Source organism: Psammomys obesus, unplaced genomic scaffold (genome assembly GCF_907164565.1).
Source record: "Psammomys obesus unplaced genomic scaffold, mPsaObe1.curated_primary_1811, whole genome shotgun sequence".
Classification (NCBI taxonomy): Eukaryota; Metazoa; Chordata; class Mammalia; order Rodentia; family Muridae; genus Psammomys; species Psammomys obesus.
In genome coordinates, this window is record NW_026587032.1 from 1112233 (window position 1) to 1131452 (window position 19220).

The 19220-nt window shown below is 49.3% G+C and overlaps 1 pseudogene; it reads left to right on the plus strand.

Annotated features, from left to right (window-relative positions):
• Positions 1–2409: 2409 nt before the first annotated feature.
• LOC129673131 (60S ribosomal protein L36a-like) lies at positions 2410–18688 on the plus strand (annotated as a pseudogene).
• The last annotated feature ends 532 nt before the right edge of the window (positions 18689–19220 follow it).

Here is a 19220-nt window from a genome sequence, read left to right on the forward strand (position 1 = left end):
TGTAGAAGCTTACCCAAGTGATCGAGGTGGGGCAAGATGAAACAGAGATGAGAAAGCCATATTTAGGAAACCCAGAAGGGTAGGAACATCCGAGGCAGCTGCAGCTCATGATGCCAATGACCTAAGACATCCCAGTGGGAGGTGCTCAGCGAAAACCAGAAAGCTCTTGGCAAAGTCCCTAATCACCCACTCAGAACGTCTGCTTGAAAAGTATGGCTTATTTTCCGTCTTCCAGATTTCACACGAGGGCTCTTCATTGGAAGAACCTCTCTGGAATCCCCTTGTTGAGTACTTGGCGTGAGATGATGGAACATGTTGACTGAAAATATAAAATATGGGAAGGAGCACCCCTGGGAGGGGCACCCCCATTTATATGCACCCCGAAAGTCTGTCTTTCTGTTCTCACACAGGAGTGTGTGTGGGTAGGCCTGTGGAGAATTCATTCCCATGTAGAAGGAGATCGCACCTCCCCCCAGGCCTGGGAAAAATGGAAACTCGGTCTTTTGTGTGGGAAAGTTCCTGATCCCAGAATAGAAGAGATAGAAGTGTCTCCTTGGAGGGTAGGTTGAGGTGTAGAGACTGGTCATAATGGTGATTGCTTTTCTTCTCCCTTCCTGTGCCACTGCCAGGTCTTATGTATGGGCTATTTCTTAGTTTCTTTTCCACTTGCTGTGATAAAACACCCTGACAAAAGCCTCTTTTGTATCATGGTGTAGAAGCCAAAAGAGCAGGAATTTTGAGGCATCTAAAGTCAGGAAGCAGGAATGGATGCTTTCTAGTACTCCGATCACTTTATTCTTTGTATACAGTCCAGAATCCCAACAGAGGGAATGGTGCCACTCAGAGTGGGCATGTTTTCCTACCTCAACAACCATTCCTCACACATGTGCCTGAAAGTTTGTCTCCTAGGTGAGCCCAGATCCTGTCAAGTTGGCATCAACACTAAAAATCATAGGCTATAAGATAATTGGTTAAGGGATTGAAGAGGCAAGTTCATTTGTAGATACCTTGGTCGGTTTGGCTAACTTCTATAAAACTTTAGAACTTCTAAAACTAAACTTCTAAAAACTATATTCCCTGATTCTTACTTTTAAAGAGCAGGCAAATTCAGAGGCTTTCACCAGGCCAGGCTGGATCCAACAACACAGATAATGATTTTCCCCTCTCTCTTTCCCCCTTTTCTCTGAGTGCTTGATCTCCCCTCATTCAGGTGGGTTTTTGTCTTACTGCACTGGAAACGGCTACCCACTTCCTGCTTTACAAGCCAGCAGAACACAGTCTTCCTTTACATATATGAACTGTGAAACCTGGAAATGATTGACTTTGCTCTATTTTATCCAACTAGATCTATTACTGTGGGAGACGCAGTTCTATAATCGTTTCGGCTTGGTACTCCCACCAATCTCTGTGTCTGAGGGGAGGAGGGGACCTATGATTGACAGCTCTACAAGATCCTTGGGTGATTCGCGGTTTGCGGCTGAAGGAGAAAGCCAGCTGAGTGCCAGCACACTTCTCTTTCTCACTCCTGACTGGGAACCCAGTATGACCAGCTGCCACGCCTCCCTGCCGCGATGGATACAGCTGCTCCGTTCTTTCTTCCCATATCCTACAAGCTCAGCAATTTCCCACTTGGACACTGTAGGGTTATACACTTCTTCAGTCAACATTTGCTGAGAATACACTGAACTCTCCGGGAGTGGCCTCAAACTAAATAGACGAAGTTCTCTAGCCGAGTAAAAGAGCAGCAGCAGAGTCAGGTGCGGGGCTCAGACACCACTCAGCACCAGCGGGATTAGGCTCCTGTGTCACTTACTTGCTTTTCGCATTATATGTGATGAAACACACTACAAAAGCAATTTAAGGAAGGAAGGTCTACACTGGGCGGTGGTGGTGCGTGGCTTTAAGCCCAGCCTTGGGAAGCGGAGGCAAGCAGACCTCTTTGTTCAAGGCCAGCCTGGTCTACAGAGGGAGGAAGATTTTGTTCTGGCTCATAATTTGAAGGTACAGCCCATCAGACAGTGAAGAGCAATCATCAGCCTCCTGAGGGGGAAGCAGGGAATATTGGGATGATTCGGGGCTGACTTGCCCAGGGTATGTTAAAGAGAGCGGAAGGATGGAGTAGACAGGAAATGTTGAGGCAACAGGACTGGGAAAGGAATGAAGAGAGATGGGATGACCACGCTGATGTGGTCAAGCTGCAGCAAGTCCTCCCTGGCTTTGCTGGGTGAGGAGAAGGAAGAGGAGGCAGGGCTGCCCGGCAGTCAGACACAGCAGGGCTCTGCGGTTTAGTGGTGTGGGTATGGGAGGAGGTCTTCCCGAAAAGCCTGGCTGGAGTTGGCTGGCATGGAGGATAGGTCAGTGGCAAAGTCTGTGGTCCTAGGGGGTTGCAGGGTGTGATCTGGCGGTGACATGCCACTTGCTGAGATGCAGAGCTCAGGGGAGGTGACTGGAGGGAAACAGTCGCCTTCTGTGTGGTTTTCTCGGAAATTCTGGATTCAGGAGACCCCAAGGGAGCTGTTGGACACCCAGAGTGGACTGGGACTGCAGCAGGAAGGTCGTGGCTTGGATACCCATGTGGTGGGGTCAGGGGAGGCCAGGCCTGGGTCCCCAGGCTCAAACACCTTTGGAGGTCAGTGAGAGGAGAAGCAGCTACCAAACTGATAAGCCCAACTGCGGGAGGTGCCAACCTGCCTGTGATAAATCGCGCCAGCACTACACAGGCTGCAGATGTGTGCACAGAGGACCCCTGGGCACCCTGGACCTGTCGCAGGGTGATGGATGACGCTGTTCCCCACCTACCCACCTTCCGCCTGCGCCTGCTTTCTGCCGCCACAGAGGCAGTCCCTCGGGAGCACAGCAAAGAGCTGAGCAGGCTCGCCACCGTGACAGCCTTTTAAAAGTGACTTTTCAAACTTCTTATAATTGTTGATTAAAAGGCCCATTGCCCCAAAGGCTCTGTTTGTGGCAGAAGAAGTAAAGCCATTTGAGGAGAAATTTCTGGGGAGGCGAAGTGTTCCAGTAAATTGGCCAGGCGGCATTTGCAGCGCGAGGTTTGTACTTCAAAAGCCATTAAAAGCCCCTAAGAAAGGGCTGCAATGTCGTTGAGAAAGGGAGAAACCTTTTGGGGGAGGTGATAATGCCAGCTTTGGGGTCTTCAGGGGCACAGGAGGAAATGGTTGGCCCCTATCCACCTGAGTCTTGGGATAGGGCTGTTCATCTCTTGCCTAGGCCAGGGAAGCAGTTCTTGCCTGTCTCTGCCTTGGGGAGTCCCTTTCTGTCCCCATCCTCACAGCCGCCTGGTCTGGAAACAATTGCCTTGCACAGCACACTACTTCCAGAAACCAATTCATTTTGTAAATGGATGCCCTTCACTCTGGCTTCCTGCTCTGCAGTAGGACTCCCAGGATTCATGATGACGCTGTGCCGGGACACTGTTCCCCGAACCTCTGTGGCCCATGACAACTTCAAGGCTCATGATGTTTCATGTGATGTCATACAAGTTCAGTTTACTCCCAGTGAAGTGAGATATATGGGGGGGGGAGTCAAAAGAGAGAGGCGAGAGAAAGGAATCTCAGGGTGCCGGCATGGGATTCATGCTCAGCTGCCACAAAGCTGATTTTCTTCTTGCCACGTGGCCAGAGTGCTGCGGTAGAGCCAGCCCTTGGTGCCTAGGGCTTTGTTATGTAGTCTAGCAATACAAGTAAGAAGAACGAGTAGCATGATGTGTGTGTGTGTGTGTGTGTGTGTGTGTGTGTGTGTTTGCCTATGTGCTTGTGTGTGTGTGTGTTTTGACCTCTCTCTTATCCTGGTTGAGGCAGAGTCAACCAGGATAGCTGGGCCGCTGGAAGCATCCTCAGCTTGGGAGATGGATGAGATCGTGGAGGGCTGTGGGCACACAACCTTCAGGTAGGGGTGGGCAGGGGGAGGGTTACACACTTGCCAGCAGTGAGCACAGAGCACCTTCAGGTTTGCCTTTGCTCTTAGGGTCATGTGGGGTGGCAGACATGGTGGTGCAGCTGCGTTCCTGCCAGGAGCTGGGAGGCGTGCACGCTGGGCACATGGTTCTGGCTGAACAATCTCTTGTATGGAGTCCCTCTGAATTCCCATTGAGGCAATGGGGGAGAAGGGCCTATGGTGACCAGAGATTCCTTTCTGCTCAACCAGTGTGGGGTGAGGAGAACCGGCCATTTCTGGGTGGTGAGTCTGAGCCTCACTGGAGAGGAGGCAGTTTTCCAGCCTCCCATAAAGGCTTGATTCCTGTGAGTGCTTGTGTCTCTTGTTGGAACCTTCTGAGTCCACATTCCCTAAGGTCCTTTTGGCCCTATAAGGTGCTTTGGAAGAGTTACTCATGATAACCAAGTGATGCTGGGAACAACCCATTCTGTCCTTTCTTCCCTGGGAGATTCTGAGGAGCACAAATGTTTCAAAGGAAAAGGAACTTGTTAAACTTTTCTTAATCCTGTGTTTCCTATACTTGTTTGACCACAGATTCTTTTGGGGGAGGGGGCCATACAGGGTCTCTCTATGTGGCCATGGCTGTCCTGGCACCCGCTATGTAGACCAGACTGGCCTCGAACTCATAGAGCTTCATCTGTCTCTGCCTCCTGAGTGATAAAAGATAAGCGCCACCACCCTGGCTCTGACCACAGACTGTTTTTTGTCCCAGAAAGTCTAGGAAAATCCTCTGGGATCGTTCATGCTTTGTGTCCTGTTTTCGTGCTACCACAGCACCCACCAGCTCCTATGGTCGTGCTTAAGCAAGACGGTACCATCTGCCCTGCCGTGGCTTCCTCTGAGCATTGGGCAAGCCTACTAGAGCCACGTTACACATCTGCTCACACAGCACTGCTTCAGGGCCCCTTCAAGGGCCTTATCAGGGACCTGCAATTGCAGGCAGATTGCTTCCTGGTTCAGTGGGAGCACTGGGCTGGGCAGGTAATCTGTACATTCACCTTCATGGCCAAATGAGCTCGCCCAGGGCCAGGAAGCCCCATGGAAGAGAGGATGTGAGCAAAGCATTCCATCTGTCGAGTCCCTGCTCCCCTGTAGCAGCTCAGGGCCCCGGGGCTGTTGACTGCCTTGCTTTGTATATACTAATAAAATATTGAAGGGCATTCTACCAGTTTTAAAAATCTTACTATGGAGGTACGAGTACCTACCTGAACATGGGACATAAATCTCTGAAACCAGAGAGAGGAGCAGAGGTAGAAGAGGAAGCAGCGGGGCCAGGGATGGCTTAGAGGCTGCCATCTTACCCATTCACTCCCTGCTGACTGAGGAAGACAGGTGCTGCTGATCCTGAGTCTCAGGGGTCAACATTCTGGTTAGCGCTCGGAAGGAGCATGGATCGGGAGCCTTATACTAAGTTACCCTTGAGCAGACTTGTTCCTTTCAGGGCTTGGGTTTTTCTGACTGAGGCAGACAGGTGCCTGTTCTGTGAGGTGTGTCTTGGCTGCAGAATAGAATTCTGCTTAGAAGCCTTCTCTTCACACACTTTTCTTTCTCTCTGAATGGTCAGAGCATCTGCAAGATCTTAATGTGAGCCTCCCCGGTGAAGCAGCCACCATGTTCAAGGGCATATACACACCAGTCTCCCTGAGAATGAATGAGCATCTCCCTTTGGATGATTGATGAGCATCCATGTTTCAGTTTGCCAAGGCGGCTCAGAAGCACACGAACAGATGGCTTCTTAGGAATTCCTCCAGGGAACCGGGCTTCTAAACTCCAGCACCACGTGCAACTCCTAAACGCAAACGAGAGAGGAAATTAGGAAAGGAAGTGGGTTGTGTTCCGCCTTCCATGTTCAAACCTAGATAGGAAGCTGGTCAGAGGAGGACCTCCGAAATCGCATGGTTTCCTCCCAGAGGGAGGGACAAGAGCTGGGTGTGGTGGCTGAAGCCTGGGACCTTGGAACTCGGGAGGCTGAAGCAGGAAGATCGCCAGCCCAAGGGCAGCTTGGATGACATTAGAAGATCACATCTAAACAGAAAACAAAGAGGGAGAACACACATGGGGCTCTGTCTAACATGACTGGGTGACCCCGAGGGGTTTCGGAGTGAAGAGATGTGAGCCTGAGGGAGAGGGCTTCAATTCAACACCATGGCTTTGCTTAAGCACCTAGATGCCCAAGTCCTGGGCTGACACTGTATGCAATTGGGTCAGACCTTTTGTGGTTCAATGTATATATATATATATATATATATATATATATATATATATATATATATATATATATATATATATATATATCTCCCCCCAGGGCTAGGCAGACAGCTCAGTTGAGAAAATGATTGACACATAATCATGAGGACCCAAGTTCAATTCCAAGCCATCTCAGGCCTGAGAAGGCAGAGAAGGGTGGATCCCTCACTGGCCTGACAACCTAGCCTACTTGGCCAGTTCCAGACCAGTGATATACCCTGTCTCAGATAAGCAAGGTAAACAGCACCTGATCTTGACCTTTGGCCTTCACATCTGACCATGTGTGGATATGGTAGCATGCACATGTATGTGCCTCTCACCCCTCTGGAAAGCATGGCGTCTTGGAGTTGCTGGGCTCCAGCCCTGGTCTTCCATGCTAACCCATGCTAGCCTGCACTGTAGCCTTCTACTCCCAGAGCGTCAGGTGTCCTGAGCTGGTTGGTGAAAGGATCGAATGAACAGGGCATTGCAGACTCCTGGACAGTGCTTGAGGCAGACTGCAGGCTCCCGAGCACACGATACAGCACCGCGCCAGTTCCCTGTCCCTGTCCTCAACAGGCATCTGTGACTTGCCCCACTGTAGTCATGGCAAAGTGGAGGGTAACAGAGGTAGTATGTGTTTTCCAAACGTCTTCAGGGTCACCACTGATGAGTAGAACTTGGGACTGGGGCCTCTGAGTTCTATTAGGACTTCTGCCTCCACACCAGGAGATCTCTGAGCATGTCCAAGACTGTTCTGAGTCGGCCTCAGTGGTCACAGCTCGCTTTTTTTTCTGAGCACGGAAAGGATTTACTTTTTGCTTTAAAGTTTTCTCTTCCACCCCAGGAAGAGTACTTCTAGAATCCCAAGGAATCGGAAAACCTACCTAGATCCATGCCCGGAAGTCACCAAGGACAGTTCCATCTGTGCAAGATGGTGCTCCCTCTCCAATGCTCCGACCTTCCCCCTCCTTCTCAGAGTCCATGTTTTATGGTGCCGTGTGTGCACCATGGCATTTAGCTTTTCCTGTTTCTTTCCCTGAGGTTTGGTCCCATTAATGTTTATGAGCAAATAAAACTTGGATTGCTGCTTTGGGCTGTGGGGCCACTGCTGACTGGGGGAGGGATGTCTAGTTGACCTGTTCCTTGAACAGACTCCTGCTCCTTCCACTTCCCATGACTTGTACTGTGCTCTCTAGGAAGATGGCAAAATACAGCAAAGATGTGAGAGCAACGGAAACTTGGCCTTCCTCAGGACTCCATGTCAGTCTGACCCTGGCTCTCAGTAGGGATTAGAGCCGGTGAGATCTAGAGCTACTGGAAGGACAGAAGGTGCTTGCTGTGTCCAGACTTGGCAGGGACATACATGGATGAGATAGCCTTTGGTGACACATGAACCCTGGGGTGTCACAGGTTGGGTGTCGCTTGTTTTCCTAAAGGACAGGGCTGGTAGACATGAGTGATAACACCTCATTTCTGTTTGGGGGAACAGTAAATAGATCAGCATAGCTCATTGCTTCAAAGATATAAGCCTTAGGGATCTGTGTGTGGCTGGTACCATGTCTCATATTACTGGAGTTATGGGTCTCATGGCTGTGCTTGGACTTTTATGTGGGTGCTCTGGATTTGCTCCGCTTGCCTTCAGAGAGGAAGTGCTCTTACCCGCTGAGCCGTCTCCCTAGCCTCCCAAACTTGTTTATGGTGATGCTTTTATTCTTTACCAGGCACTTCATTAGTTTTTTTTTTTTTTTTTTTTGGGAATCTGTGGCCAGAGAGTCACCATCTTCTTTAGGAGCTACCATATTACCTTGTTTTAAAGGCATGCTTGTGTACCCACATGGAGAGTTGTATGTCTAGTGGACCAGCTGTCTCTACCAACCATGGGTGCTCTTCTAATAAGTAGTATTTTCCTGGAGAGGAGTCTTGGGCACTTTGATATGCTATATTGCTTCGGTTCCAGATGAGTACTCTACAGTTCTTAGGCTATAAAGGATGATTCTGGGCGCAGTGCATGCTACAGTTGGGATCCAAGTGTGGGGGGGACACTCTGTCAACTTTTACAGGTGTGGAAGAGAGCAAGGTGTACGGGATACGCAATGTGATGCCACTCTGACACTGGGAATGTTGTCATTGTCAGGCGATGGCTATTTCCTCAGACCCTGCTGAAGCGCTGCTGATGGCAAGGGCCTCTGGGCACTGGCAGCCTCAGTGATGGTAGAGGACCCGATGCATCTGCTGTCAGAGCAGACCGCACGGGGCGAGGTGGCATCGGGGGCTATGATATCCCCTCTGTGCAGTATGCTTCCAGTCCTGACAGCAGTGCGTACAGACAGAATTAGGGAAGGAAGTATGACGGTGGGCACCACGTGGGCACTCGTTTCCGCCTCACGTTGCCGCGAATCCATGCGAAGTTGGCTGCATCCTTCCTCCTACAGAATAGACACGAAGTCTCTCGGTTCTTGAGAGAGACCCCGCTCTGTTCCCTTCTGTGTTGGAGCAGCTGTGTTCTGCTCCAAATGCTGAGGCTGCTGTTGTCTGCTATGCTGCTAGATTCATGAGGGTGCGGTCTCTGAGAGACCGTTGGGGGACTGCTGAGGGGTCCCAGAGGTGACTTTTTCCAGGGCTCTCTGAGCCCTAGAAGAATACTTGGACAGAGCTCCCTTCTCAAGTTGCTACCTGACTACAGGAGCCTGGCTCTGGAAGTTGGCAGGGTGGGTTTTCTCCCCAAAGTGAAGTGACCGTGTTGAGTCCACGTCAGTCCCTGATGAAGCTGCAGGCTGGGTAGCTTCCTCGCTCACCTCAGAATGTCACTATCTTCCTGGGGATTTGGCTCTTATCTGTGGGGGAAGTGAGAGCTGGGTACCTCTCTTCAGCCATGCTGAAACTGATATTGGTCCTCAGTCATGTTCACCTTTATTTATTTATTTTTCTTTTGAGATGAGGGTTTTCATTTGTCTGGAACTTGCCAAGTAGGCTGATCTGGTTGGCCAGTGAGGCAAAAGGGCCCACCTCTGCAGCTCAGAGATCACAAGCAAGAGTCACCACATCTGCCTTTTGGTTTGGTTTTGTTTTTAGTGTGGGCTCTGGGGATCAAATCCCGGTCCTCCTGTTTCAAAGGCAAGTAGTTCATGGGCCAAGCCATCTCTCCCCAGCTCCAGGAAGGTTCCTTAATGACAACATGGGCCAAGAGAGAGAGGGGAATGTGAGGTGACTCTGTGGGTTTGGCCCCAGGTGTTAGGATCAGGAGGCTGTGGTCCTGTAATTAGATGGGAGTGGCTAAGGGCTTCTTTCACCGTGGTAAGGGTCCTACTTAGCCTTCTATTGCTGAGATAAACAGTGTTACCAAAAGCATCTTGGGGAGGAAAGGATTCATTTCAGCTTCCCACTTGTAGCCCATCATCCAGGGAAGTCAGGGCAAGCACTCAAGGCAGGAACATGGAGGCAGGAGCCAATGCGGAGACCATGGAGGAGTGCTGCTTACTGGCTTGCTCCTCATAACTTGCTTAGCCTGCTTTCTAATAGAACCCAGAACTACCTGCCCAGGATGGCACTGTTCATGATGGGCTGAGCCCTCCCACATCAATCATTAAGTATAAAAATGCCCCACACACTTGCCCACAGGCCAATCTGATGGAGGCATTTTATTATTTGAGGTTTTTCTCTTTCCAAGTAAGTCTGGCTTGTGCTAAATTGAAAAAAACAAACACAAAACAAAAAACCCCAACAACAGCCATCCCCACCAAAACAAAACAAAACAAAATAAAGTGAAAACAACAACAAACTAGCCAGCACAATGAGCCTTAGCTGCCTTTTGGACATATGGAGACTCTAGGGCAGGTGGCTTTTCTTGGATGGAGTTCTAGAGAAAGGTTCAGGGATGTAAATTCAGGGCCTGTTTGCGTCTAAGTGCTGCTAGGACCAGAAGGTGGGATAAGACCTCCATACCAAGAAGTCAGTGGTGAGAGTAATGATAACTAATGCTTTATTGCAAGGGCCAGGGATCCCCACTTCCCAGCATCGTCTCTTTTTCATTCCCAGAATGCAATAGAGTGAGAGGTATTATTTTTCCATTTTACCTCGGATAAGGAACTTCAGGATCAGAAAATATAAGTAAAATTTCTCAAGATCACACAGGTACTAAGGGCCAGAGTCTGTCTGCGTGTCTGTCTACTTGACTCCAATTTTACGAAAAGAAAGTCATGCATGTGCTGTCTCTTTGATTTTCATCCTGAGTTGTGTACATGGCAGGGAGGAGGCGGGAGGAGCTGCTGGTGTAAAGTAGAGAAAGGACTCAGGGATGTGGTTGGGAAGAGGGCTCTGGAACCTGGGGTTCCTGTGGAGTGTGCTGACGGGGAGGGGGAAGAGACTAAAGGAAGAAGGCTTGGATTGGGCTCCCAGACTGAGTGAGATATGGAACTCTGAGAAGGATTTTCCTCAGTGTACAAAAACCAAGTAATGGCAACTCAGTTTATGGACAAGATGTGTCCTCTAGATTCATAAGTTGAAATCTTAATGCTCAAGGTAGCTGTGTTTGGAGGAGGGGGCCTTTAAAGGAATAGTGAAATGATTAATTCTGAGCACTGGTTGTAAATACTCAGGAGAGGCTGGAGTCACGGCTTGGTGGGTACCGTCCTTGCTGTGTGAATATGAGGCCCTGAGTTTGAATCCCTTAAAACCGATGTACAACCTGGCATGGGCACCACAGTGCTGCTGTGTGGATAGAAGGGGATACCAGGGCCTTGCAGGGCAGCCAGCCTAGGGGACAGCAAACCCCAGCTTCAGTGAGAGGCCCTGCCTCAAAATATAAGGTAAAGGGTGATAGAGGATGGCCCCTGAGATTGACCTCTCCTGAATGGGTGAACTCTTCTGCCCACGCATGCAAAGGAATATTCTCCCAGCTGCCACACCTCCACGAATCACACACACACACACACACACACACACACACACACACACACACACACCCCTACACATACACACATGCATGCCCTCTGCATTAATTTTTTTCTAAGACATCCAAGGCTGCCCATATAAACCCTGTGTCCTTGGAGTGGGTCTGTGAGGGCATTTTTAGAGCTCGTTTGATATTGGCGTTCTGGCCAAATGTGCGGATTAACCCCTTGGTGGATAATAAGACGACACTGCTGAGGTGTGGTGAAAGGCAAGGAGCGGGATCTGATGGGGGGAAGGCAGGCACCTGAGGGTGGGTTCTAGGACTGCCTTGCCCTCACTTCATTCCATATTCCCTTTTTTCCCTGCTTTCTAGTTGCCGTGATGTAGATTAGGTCTGTTCAGTTCTGCGTTCCCCACCATGAACCCCCCAAAAAACAAAACAAAACACTTTCAAGGTTTGAAATGTTCTCAGAACTAAAAAAAAGTAACCAGTACAGATGTCGAAAATGTGCAGCCATGACCTGAGAAGAGGCATGTCTAAATCCACCCCCACCTGTGGTGTATTAAAACAGTAAGAATGGGAAAGAGGGGGCATTGACAAAAGCAGGATCAACCGGCACCTTGGTCTTGAACTTCTGAACTGCAGAACTGTGGGAAAAGAAATGTCTTTAATTTACGGCACCCAGCCTGTGCTGCATTGTTCTGATAGCTCTGGCTAGTTACTGTACCAGCCTCCTTAAAAGCTGCTTTTTTTTTTTTTTTCCCTAAAAACGTGTCTTCTGCCAAGTTGCAGGTCTCTGCATTTTGGTAATTGGTCCCTCAAGGGGACTTCTGCTTTTCCCTCTCCAAACAATTCAATGGATTTGAATGGACCAGAAGAGCCATTGAACAATTATCTAGTGATTAGCTTCCTTGCAGAGTCCAGAGAGGCTCTCTGGAAGAAAATTGGTAAATTCCTTTCATTCTTAATAAAACCCAACATTATGTCGCTAATGCCTGATATTAAGAGTTCAAAGTCATCTCTAGACCATTGATCTTCAAAGGGAGAGATTTCCCAATTTATTTGACAAGGCCTGGAAATATGTGGCTTGGTGCTCCCTTCGGATGGAGCCTTTAGGATACTGAATGAATTTCTAAGGCGTCCGTCCCCCACTCCCTACCCTTGCTATCGCCCATTCTTGGTTCCCTGTAAATCAACAGGTTTAGCTGTAGGGTGTGTCTCTCCTGGGTGAACTGGGAAGCAAGGATGTCTTCTCGGGAGACCGGCACACATGTTTTGACGCTGCTTCCCAGCCCTTGTATTGATAGAGAGGCAGAGATGGTGCCCAGCAACAGTCAGACTGTTAAAGGAATGCGGATGTTTCTAAGCATTTCTCCCTGTCCAGAGAGAAACCCTCTCTCAATAAAAAATGAGTCGTCAACCGATCTTGAAGCCCTATAAATTGATTCCAGCCCTGTCCATTTCAGGTAGCTTCAGTGTGAGGGACCCATATAAATCTCTCTCAGTCAGGGAGTGTTTAAAATGGCAAACTTCAGAGTAAAGGTTTAACAAAAGCCATAAATAAAACTTCAGAAGTAATGGAAGTGTTTATAAGCATCTGTGGAATTCCACACAAGAACAGCGAGCCTGCTTCCAGTGCCAAGAGATTGACTAAGGGGGTTGTATTTGCTGAGGGAGAGAGCATCCATCTTGATTTGGTCTTGGCTTCAGGGCAGGGTGTGTGTGTGTGTGTGTGTGTGTGTGTGTGTGTATGTACAGGGAGCTGGGTTTGGAGAAGCTAGCTGTTAGAGCTATGAGCAGTGCTGCCTGGCTGGGGCCCTGGAGAGAGTTCTTCACAGTTGAGCACTGGAACTTGCCAAGCACCCAGGACCTTATTGCATGTATTTGTAACTCTGTTACTTCTGTTTCCTAAGTCTGGGAACTTGAGCAAGGACCTTCCCAGGCCTCAGTTTTCTTACCTGTGAAGTGGGAGTGTCCCAGTAGTCTCTAGCATCCCAGTAAAGACTATGGGAGAATGCCTGGGAACTGCTGACCTAGTGGCTGTCTCGCCCTTCATCTCTATACTGTGGCAGCTGCCATCCTTATCCCTCTTATTGTCAACATCATCACCTGAGGGGGCCAAATGGTGCTCTGTAGCTAAACTTGGGAAGTCTTCTCTGCTCCCTCCATCTCCCCCTTCCTCCCTTGAGTTGGGCAGTCCCCCTTGTTGTCTGTCCATAGTTCATTTTCTAAACCGAAGGCTAGATTTTCTTGGCTCCTGCCACAGACTCTCATTCTGGCCTGGAACCCATCTTGCTTCCACAAGACACAGCTTAGTTTATGTCCCTAAACACAGCGTGGGTAGCAAATCCTTTGGTGGACTTTATAATCGGACATAGATCATTACCGATGGGATTCGAGCTTTACATAATATTTTAGGAGGTAGATAAATCAGATCATGAAAAGTGCATAAGGGACATCAATTATGCAGGAACCAGAAGAATGGTTATAAAATGGTCTGGCCTCAGTCTTTGCCCATGAAACATTCAACCGAGGGCATTAAAATAGACAACATCTCTTACTTGCTCTACGTCAGGAGGAGTAGCCTTGCCCTGGCGATCCTGGGAAGTACATGATGGCGTGATTTGGCTGTGACACTTGGAAACGGTAGGCTCTCCTGGGTAGTACAGAAAACTGGGACTGGGCTAGTTTGAGTAGAGAAGGATCTGGAGGCTCTAGGCATCCAGGGAACCTGCTGGTGATCTAGGTGATGGTGGCTTCTCTGACCCAGGGTAGAAAGATGTGGGAGGAGGGAACATCGTGGGAGGAGGGTCAGAAGAGGATGACCCAAGGGCTCTCAAGGACTGTCCCGAGGTGCCATGCTTGTCCTGCCTCCTCCCCGGCAGTGGGGTACACTCGCATTGGCAGAGCCACCTGACCTAGATGGACACTGCCAGTGACCGTGGCCTGTGGGAGAAGGGGCGGGTGACTGTGACCTTGCGAAGAAACTGTCCATTTTGCCTTTCTCCACTAGGCTTCCACAACCACAGCTGATCCCAGCCATGGCCTGAGCCGCTCCCTGTGGGAGCCACCCCTACCCCACCCCCCGATGATTCCACCATCCTCTGTGTCTCTGTCTTAGTTATTATTTTTTTTTCTCTCATTGTGCTCAAATACTTTTACAAAAGGCAACTTAAGGCTGAAAGGGTTTGTTTGGGCTGGTAGTTCACAGTACAGTCCCTTGCAGCAGGAAGCTATGTCTGCTCAGTTTTTCCTTTTTATGTAGTCAAGACCTAAGCCCAGGTCTCCCCATCTCCATTAACCTAATCAAGACAATCCTTCCTGGGCATGCCCAGAGACTAACCTCATCAGACAGTTTCTCACAGGTGTGCTGAGAGGCTGGTCTCCTAGGTGATTCTAGACCCTGTCAAGTTGACAATCAACATTAATCACTACAGTACCATTTCTGTCCCGATGGTGAACTTGTTACTGATAGCTGGGGGAGGGGCACTTCTCCCTCCTCTTCTCCCTATGGGCATGGAGCTGGGCGCATTGCGATACCTCTGAACCCTTTGCGGGTGGGTAAGAGTGTGTATCTTCATGAGCATTCCTAGGCTCTCTTTCCCTGTGGCAAATCACCCTTGGCTTATCTGGATCAGCTCTCTCAGCTTTAAGCCTTAATTTCCATTGGGGGGGGGGGGAGCACAGCTACAGACAGCCACAGGAAGGGACAGAGGGAGTACCAGTAAGACACACAGTCCTGGCAGTATACCCTCAGTGGGAGAGCCCAGCATGGATTCTGAGGCTGAGTGTGCCTGCTACAGGAGCTGAGAACATTCCAGGGGGAGGCAGAGCAGGTGGTGCATGCGAGGGACAGGTCTGTCCCTTCTGCAGTGGGAATATGTTTCTTGTGGGCAGGGTTGTGATGGTTCCCTCTAGCCCTCTTCCTCCGGAACGTCTGTCTTTCCTCCCCCGGAGTCACCACTTCGTTGGGTCTTGTTTAATTCTGCCAGGCTGCCAGGAGAGAACAAAAGCTTCTGCTCAGAGTGGAGGAAACAGTGATCAGCCATATTAAAGTTGCAGGCATGGGGCTTGGGAAAATGAAATCCCTGTTCTGTTGTGTGACTTTGGAGAAGTTTCCTGTACTCAGTGCAGGAAAGCCATCTCATACTATGTGCAAAAGGATGATGCCTCAAAGCATCGCGGATTCTCACCAGGGTAGAGATGTGGGCTTGGAAGCTTACGCCCCACTTGGCCTATCAGAGGTCTGAGTTTGGGAGCAAGTACTCTGTGTTCCTGCTCCCACTCTCTAGTCATGCATCCCTAAAATAAACTTGGTAGGTGGTCAGGTTAGTCATAAATACCAGCAGGTTAACTTTTCAGATGCTAACGCCTGTTCTTACCAGGGCATGCCCTCCTCACCGAAGCCTGCCCTGTTACGTCCCTGACACTCATGGCAATAGCTGACATTTAGGCAGAGCTACCCATGGTGCAAAGCCCCAGGCTCTGAGTGTATCACCCCTCCCCCTGAATTTAATCTCCAAAGATAATAGAGTTGAGCATTGTCTGGCAGGCCACACAAGTGTTCATAAGGTCACTGAGTTAGTGCATGGAGGAGTCAGTGCTTGAATGTGAGCAGTCTGGTTGCAGAACATAAAATAACAAGAAAGAAGGGTGAACTGGGTCCCTCAACCCCTCTGAGGGACCTACTCCCCTGGCCTAAAACCTTCCAGTAGTTTCCATTGCTTGAACGTCCCACCTTCTCCAAATAGCACTATAGGGTAGGAGCCGGCTTTCAAGACAGGTTCCACCTATCATATTTCTAGAAGACAATTTTTAGAAGTTTCTAAATTATTTCTTGGAATCTCCTGGGCATGTCCAAACTGTGGTCCATGGGCTGTATGTGACGATGTGTTGGCTAGGATACCTGCAAATGCTGCCTAACACAAAACTGTAAATGCATTTAGCTTTCTGAGATTTTTTTTTTTTTTTCTTATAATGCCATTGCACGGTTGGTGAATGTAAACTTTGTAGCCGAGGACACCGCCCTGCATTGTCACGAGTTTGGACACACTTGAAACCTCCTGCTGTTTTGTGTGTAAGTGGGGTGAGGCTTGTGACGGGGGTGTGGTGGCCATATCCCAAAGCTGTGCTTTGAATACTGTGCTTTAATGAGCCAATATGGGAGATGTTCCGTGGCAAAGGCAGAGACTGAGCAAGCATCAACTTCACATTCACTGTGACTTCTTCGATTACCCCCATGATTGAGCCTAGGATGAGAGCTCAGGAAAACTGCGGGAGTGAAATAGGGCCTGAGGCATGTGGCCCAGCTACCTGTCTGCTGTTGTGTTTGACAAAGCCGTGGCTCTCTGCTCTTCCGTGGTTGGGGTTACGTAGACTCTGTCTGTGTCACAGCTCATTGGCAGACTGCTTCACTGAGGTGTCCTCCTATCCAGGAACGCAGGACTAGGTCATATGCTTGTCTCTGATGGGTCACAGAGCGATGTTCAAGCGGAGATACATGGGGGCTCATCTGGGATCTGTGGGCTACTCCTGGCCATTTGGTATAGCTGGAGGTAACAGACTGAACGTGGTAGTGTGTGCTTATAATCCTATCACTCAGGCAACTGAGGTGGGAGGGTGGTGAGTTCAAGGCCAGGCTGGACTCCATAGCTGGACACTATCTCAAAACCAAACCAGATCAAACCAGAACTAAAAAGAAAAAGAATCAAGGCAGCTTCCTGCCCTGTGGTTGCTGGGTGGGAAGTAAGTGCTTTTAAGGTCTGCATTTTCCATGAGGGAAGACTGTAGTGGCCAGGGACTCATTTTAACCAATAGCAGCAGACTTACCTTGCCAATGTGCAAACTGTCCTTGCCAATGCGATGGAAGGACTGGCATCTGATTTAAATGAGTATTTCTCAACTACTAGAGAGACTAAAAATTTCTCCTTAAAGTTGTTGGCACTTACATTTCTCCTTTGGGGAATCACCGATGGCCTTAGCCCATTTCACCTAGCTGCCTTTGGGCCTTTCGCAGGGGCAGGGCTGGGTGAACCCAAGTCAGCTATTTCCCATTGCCTTTATGGGCCATTTTGTTGACTGTGTTTATCCCTGCTTGGGGTAAAGCCAGCCGAGCTTTTCAGAGGCCAGTGTGAAAATTCAAGGAAAATGTTCTGTCCAGTCCATAATCAAATTTCTTGTGTTATGAATAGTTATTAAATATTTTATGCGCGCATTGTAATTACTGATTAAAGCTAATATCAATAGCCCTGGATAATCAGTGTGTAATGCTAATTAGAAGGTAGCAGGTAACCCCCGATGACTTGTCTGCAGTCTCGGAACTGATGTAAGTAATTGCGGCCTGCTGAGCTGGGAGGCGGGTAGGCTGGGTGAACGACGTCTGTGCGTGCGTTCGCATGTATGCATGTATTCGTGTCCCTGTCGGTGCTGAATTGAGGCAAGATAAACTCAATATGACAGTGCTGTCTCAGGGGTTCCCTGAATCCCCTGGTGGACATGGGGGGGGGCTGTACTGCATCCTTCCATCTCCCAAGAAGGTGGCAGCTGGGGTAGTGAGGTTTCATTCTAAATGGAGAAATGGAGGTGTGCCTGTTCCTCTGCTCCAAATCCCCTTCCAACACACAAGCGCATGAACACACACACACACACGTTTACACACAGGACACAGATGCACAGACTCTCACACAGACTACAGTGAGGAGCTGTACTCTACCAAGCAATCGGGGTAAGGGCCTGACTCTGAAGACTTCCACTTCCCCATAGCAGCCAAAGGCATCCCAGCTCCTTGAAAAACCACAGTGGCCGACTGGTAGCTCATGTTAACCCATCTACCATCTCCCTACCTCCCCTCCTCCCCAAGGTCTTCCTTTAAACTCCCAAGCAAGAACCAGAAAATGGCGACCCATCCTTAGAGCCCCTATTGCTGAGCAGAAACTTCAGGGACCACTTCGTCTTTGTACCACCTGGAGGAGGCCTCCTTTTCCCGCTACTCGGTAAAGTTCTTTTGCTTTCAAACTCACCCATTGTAGTAGGTCTCACCTGTAAGAACCCTAAGTCCTGAATCCAGGGCTGGCCTCTGATGCCAGCAGGTTGTCCAGTGTGTGTGTGCACCAGCGCCAAGCCCTCCAGAATCGTTTGCCCAGACTCCATTCAATCAGGGAGGACCCCCACAACCCGCTGTGTTTAAAACACTATTGCTTAACACTTAATGTTGAATTACTTCCTTTCCACTTAAAACAAAAATAGAGGCCTTGCCTCTTTCTTTCTGAGCCAATATCGCTCCCACAGACATAGCAAACATTGTTCCTAAGACCCGCTGGACATTCTGCAAGAACTGTGGCAAGCACCAACCCTGCAAAGTAACACAGTACGAGAAGGTCAAGGGTTCTTTGTATGCCCAGGGGAAGCTGCATCATGACAGGAAACAGAGTGGCCATGGTGGGCAGCCTAAGCCTGTTCTCTGAGAAAAGGCTAAGACTACGAAGAAGATTGTGTTGAGACTTTGGATGTGTTGAGCCCAGCTGCAGATCTGAGAGAATGCTGGCTGTTGAGAGACGCAAGCATTTTCAACTGGGAGGCAACGACAAGAGAAAGGGCCAAGCGGTCCAGTTCTAAGCTGACTCTGTTATGAAGGCAATAATATCGTCACAAACTTTTATTTAAAAAAAAAATCCTGATACATGGTAACTGTGCATAGGAGATGTAGTAGGATGATTTAGCACGTGTCCGTAGTGTCTGAAGATCCATGAGGGCAGCTGGTGGCTCCTTAAATAGAGATGGCTTCTCGCATCATGGCCTCAGACTCGTCTCTGCTAGCATTTTATAAACTCTACAGTAAATTATTATGAAGGGCCTTGAATGAATCCCTTTCACGATAACTGTATTTTGGTACCTGTCTTCCGCCCTCCTTCTAGCCCCCTCCCCCGCACCTGCCTCTATGTTTGTTACAGTTTGAATGTGACATTTCCCCCACAGGCTCATATGTGTGCACTTTTGGTCCCCGGCCTGTGCTGGTGTTTTGGGAGGTTGTGGAAGACTTTAGACACGTGACCTGGATGACAGATATAAGGTCAAGGGGTGTTCTAGGCCACCCTGGGTCCCAGCCTGAGCCCTCTGCTTCCCAGCTGTTGATATTGCTGACTAGCTT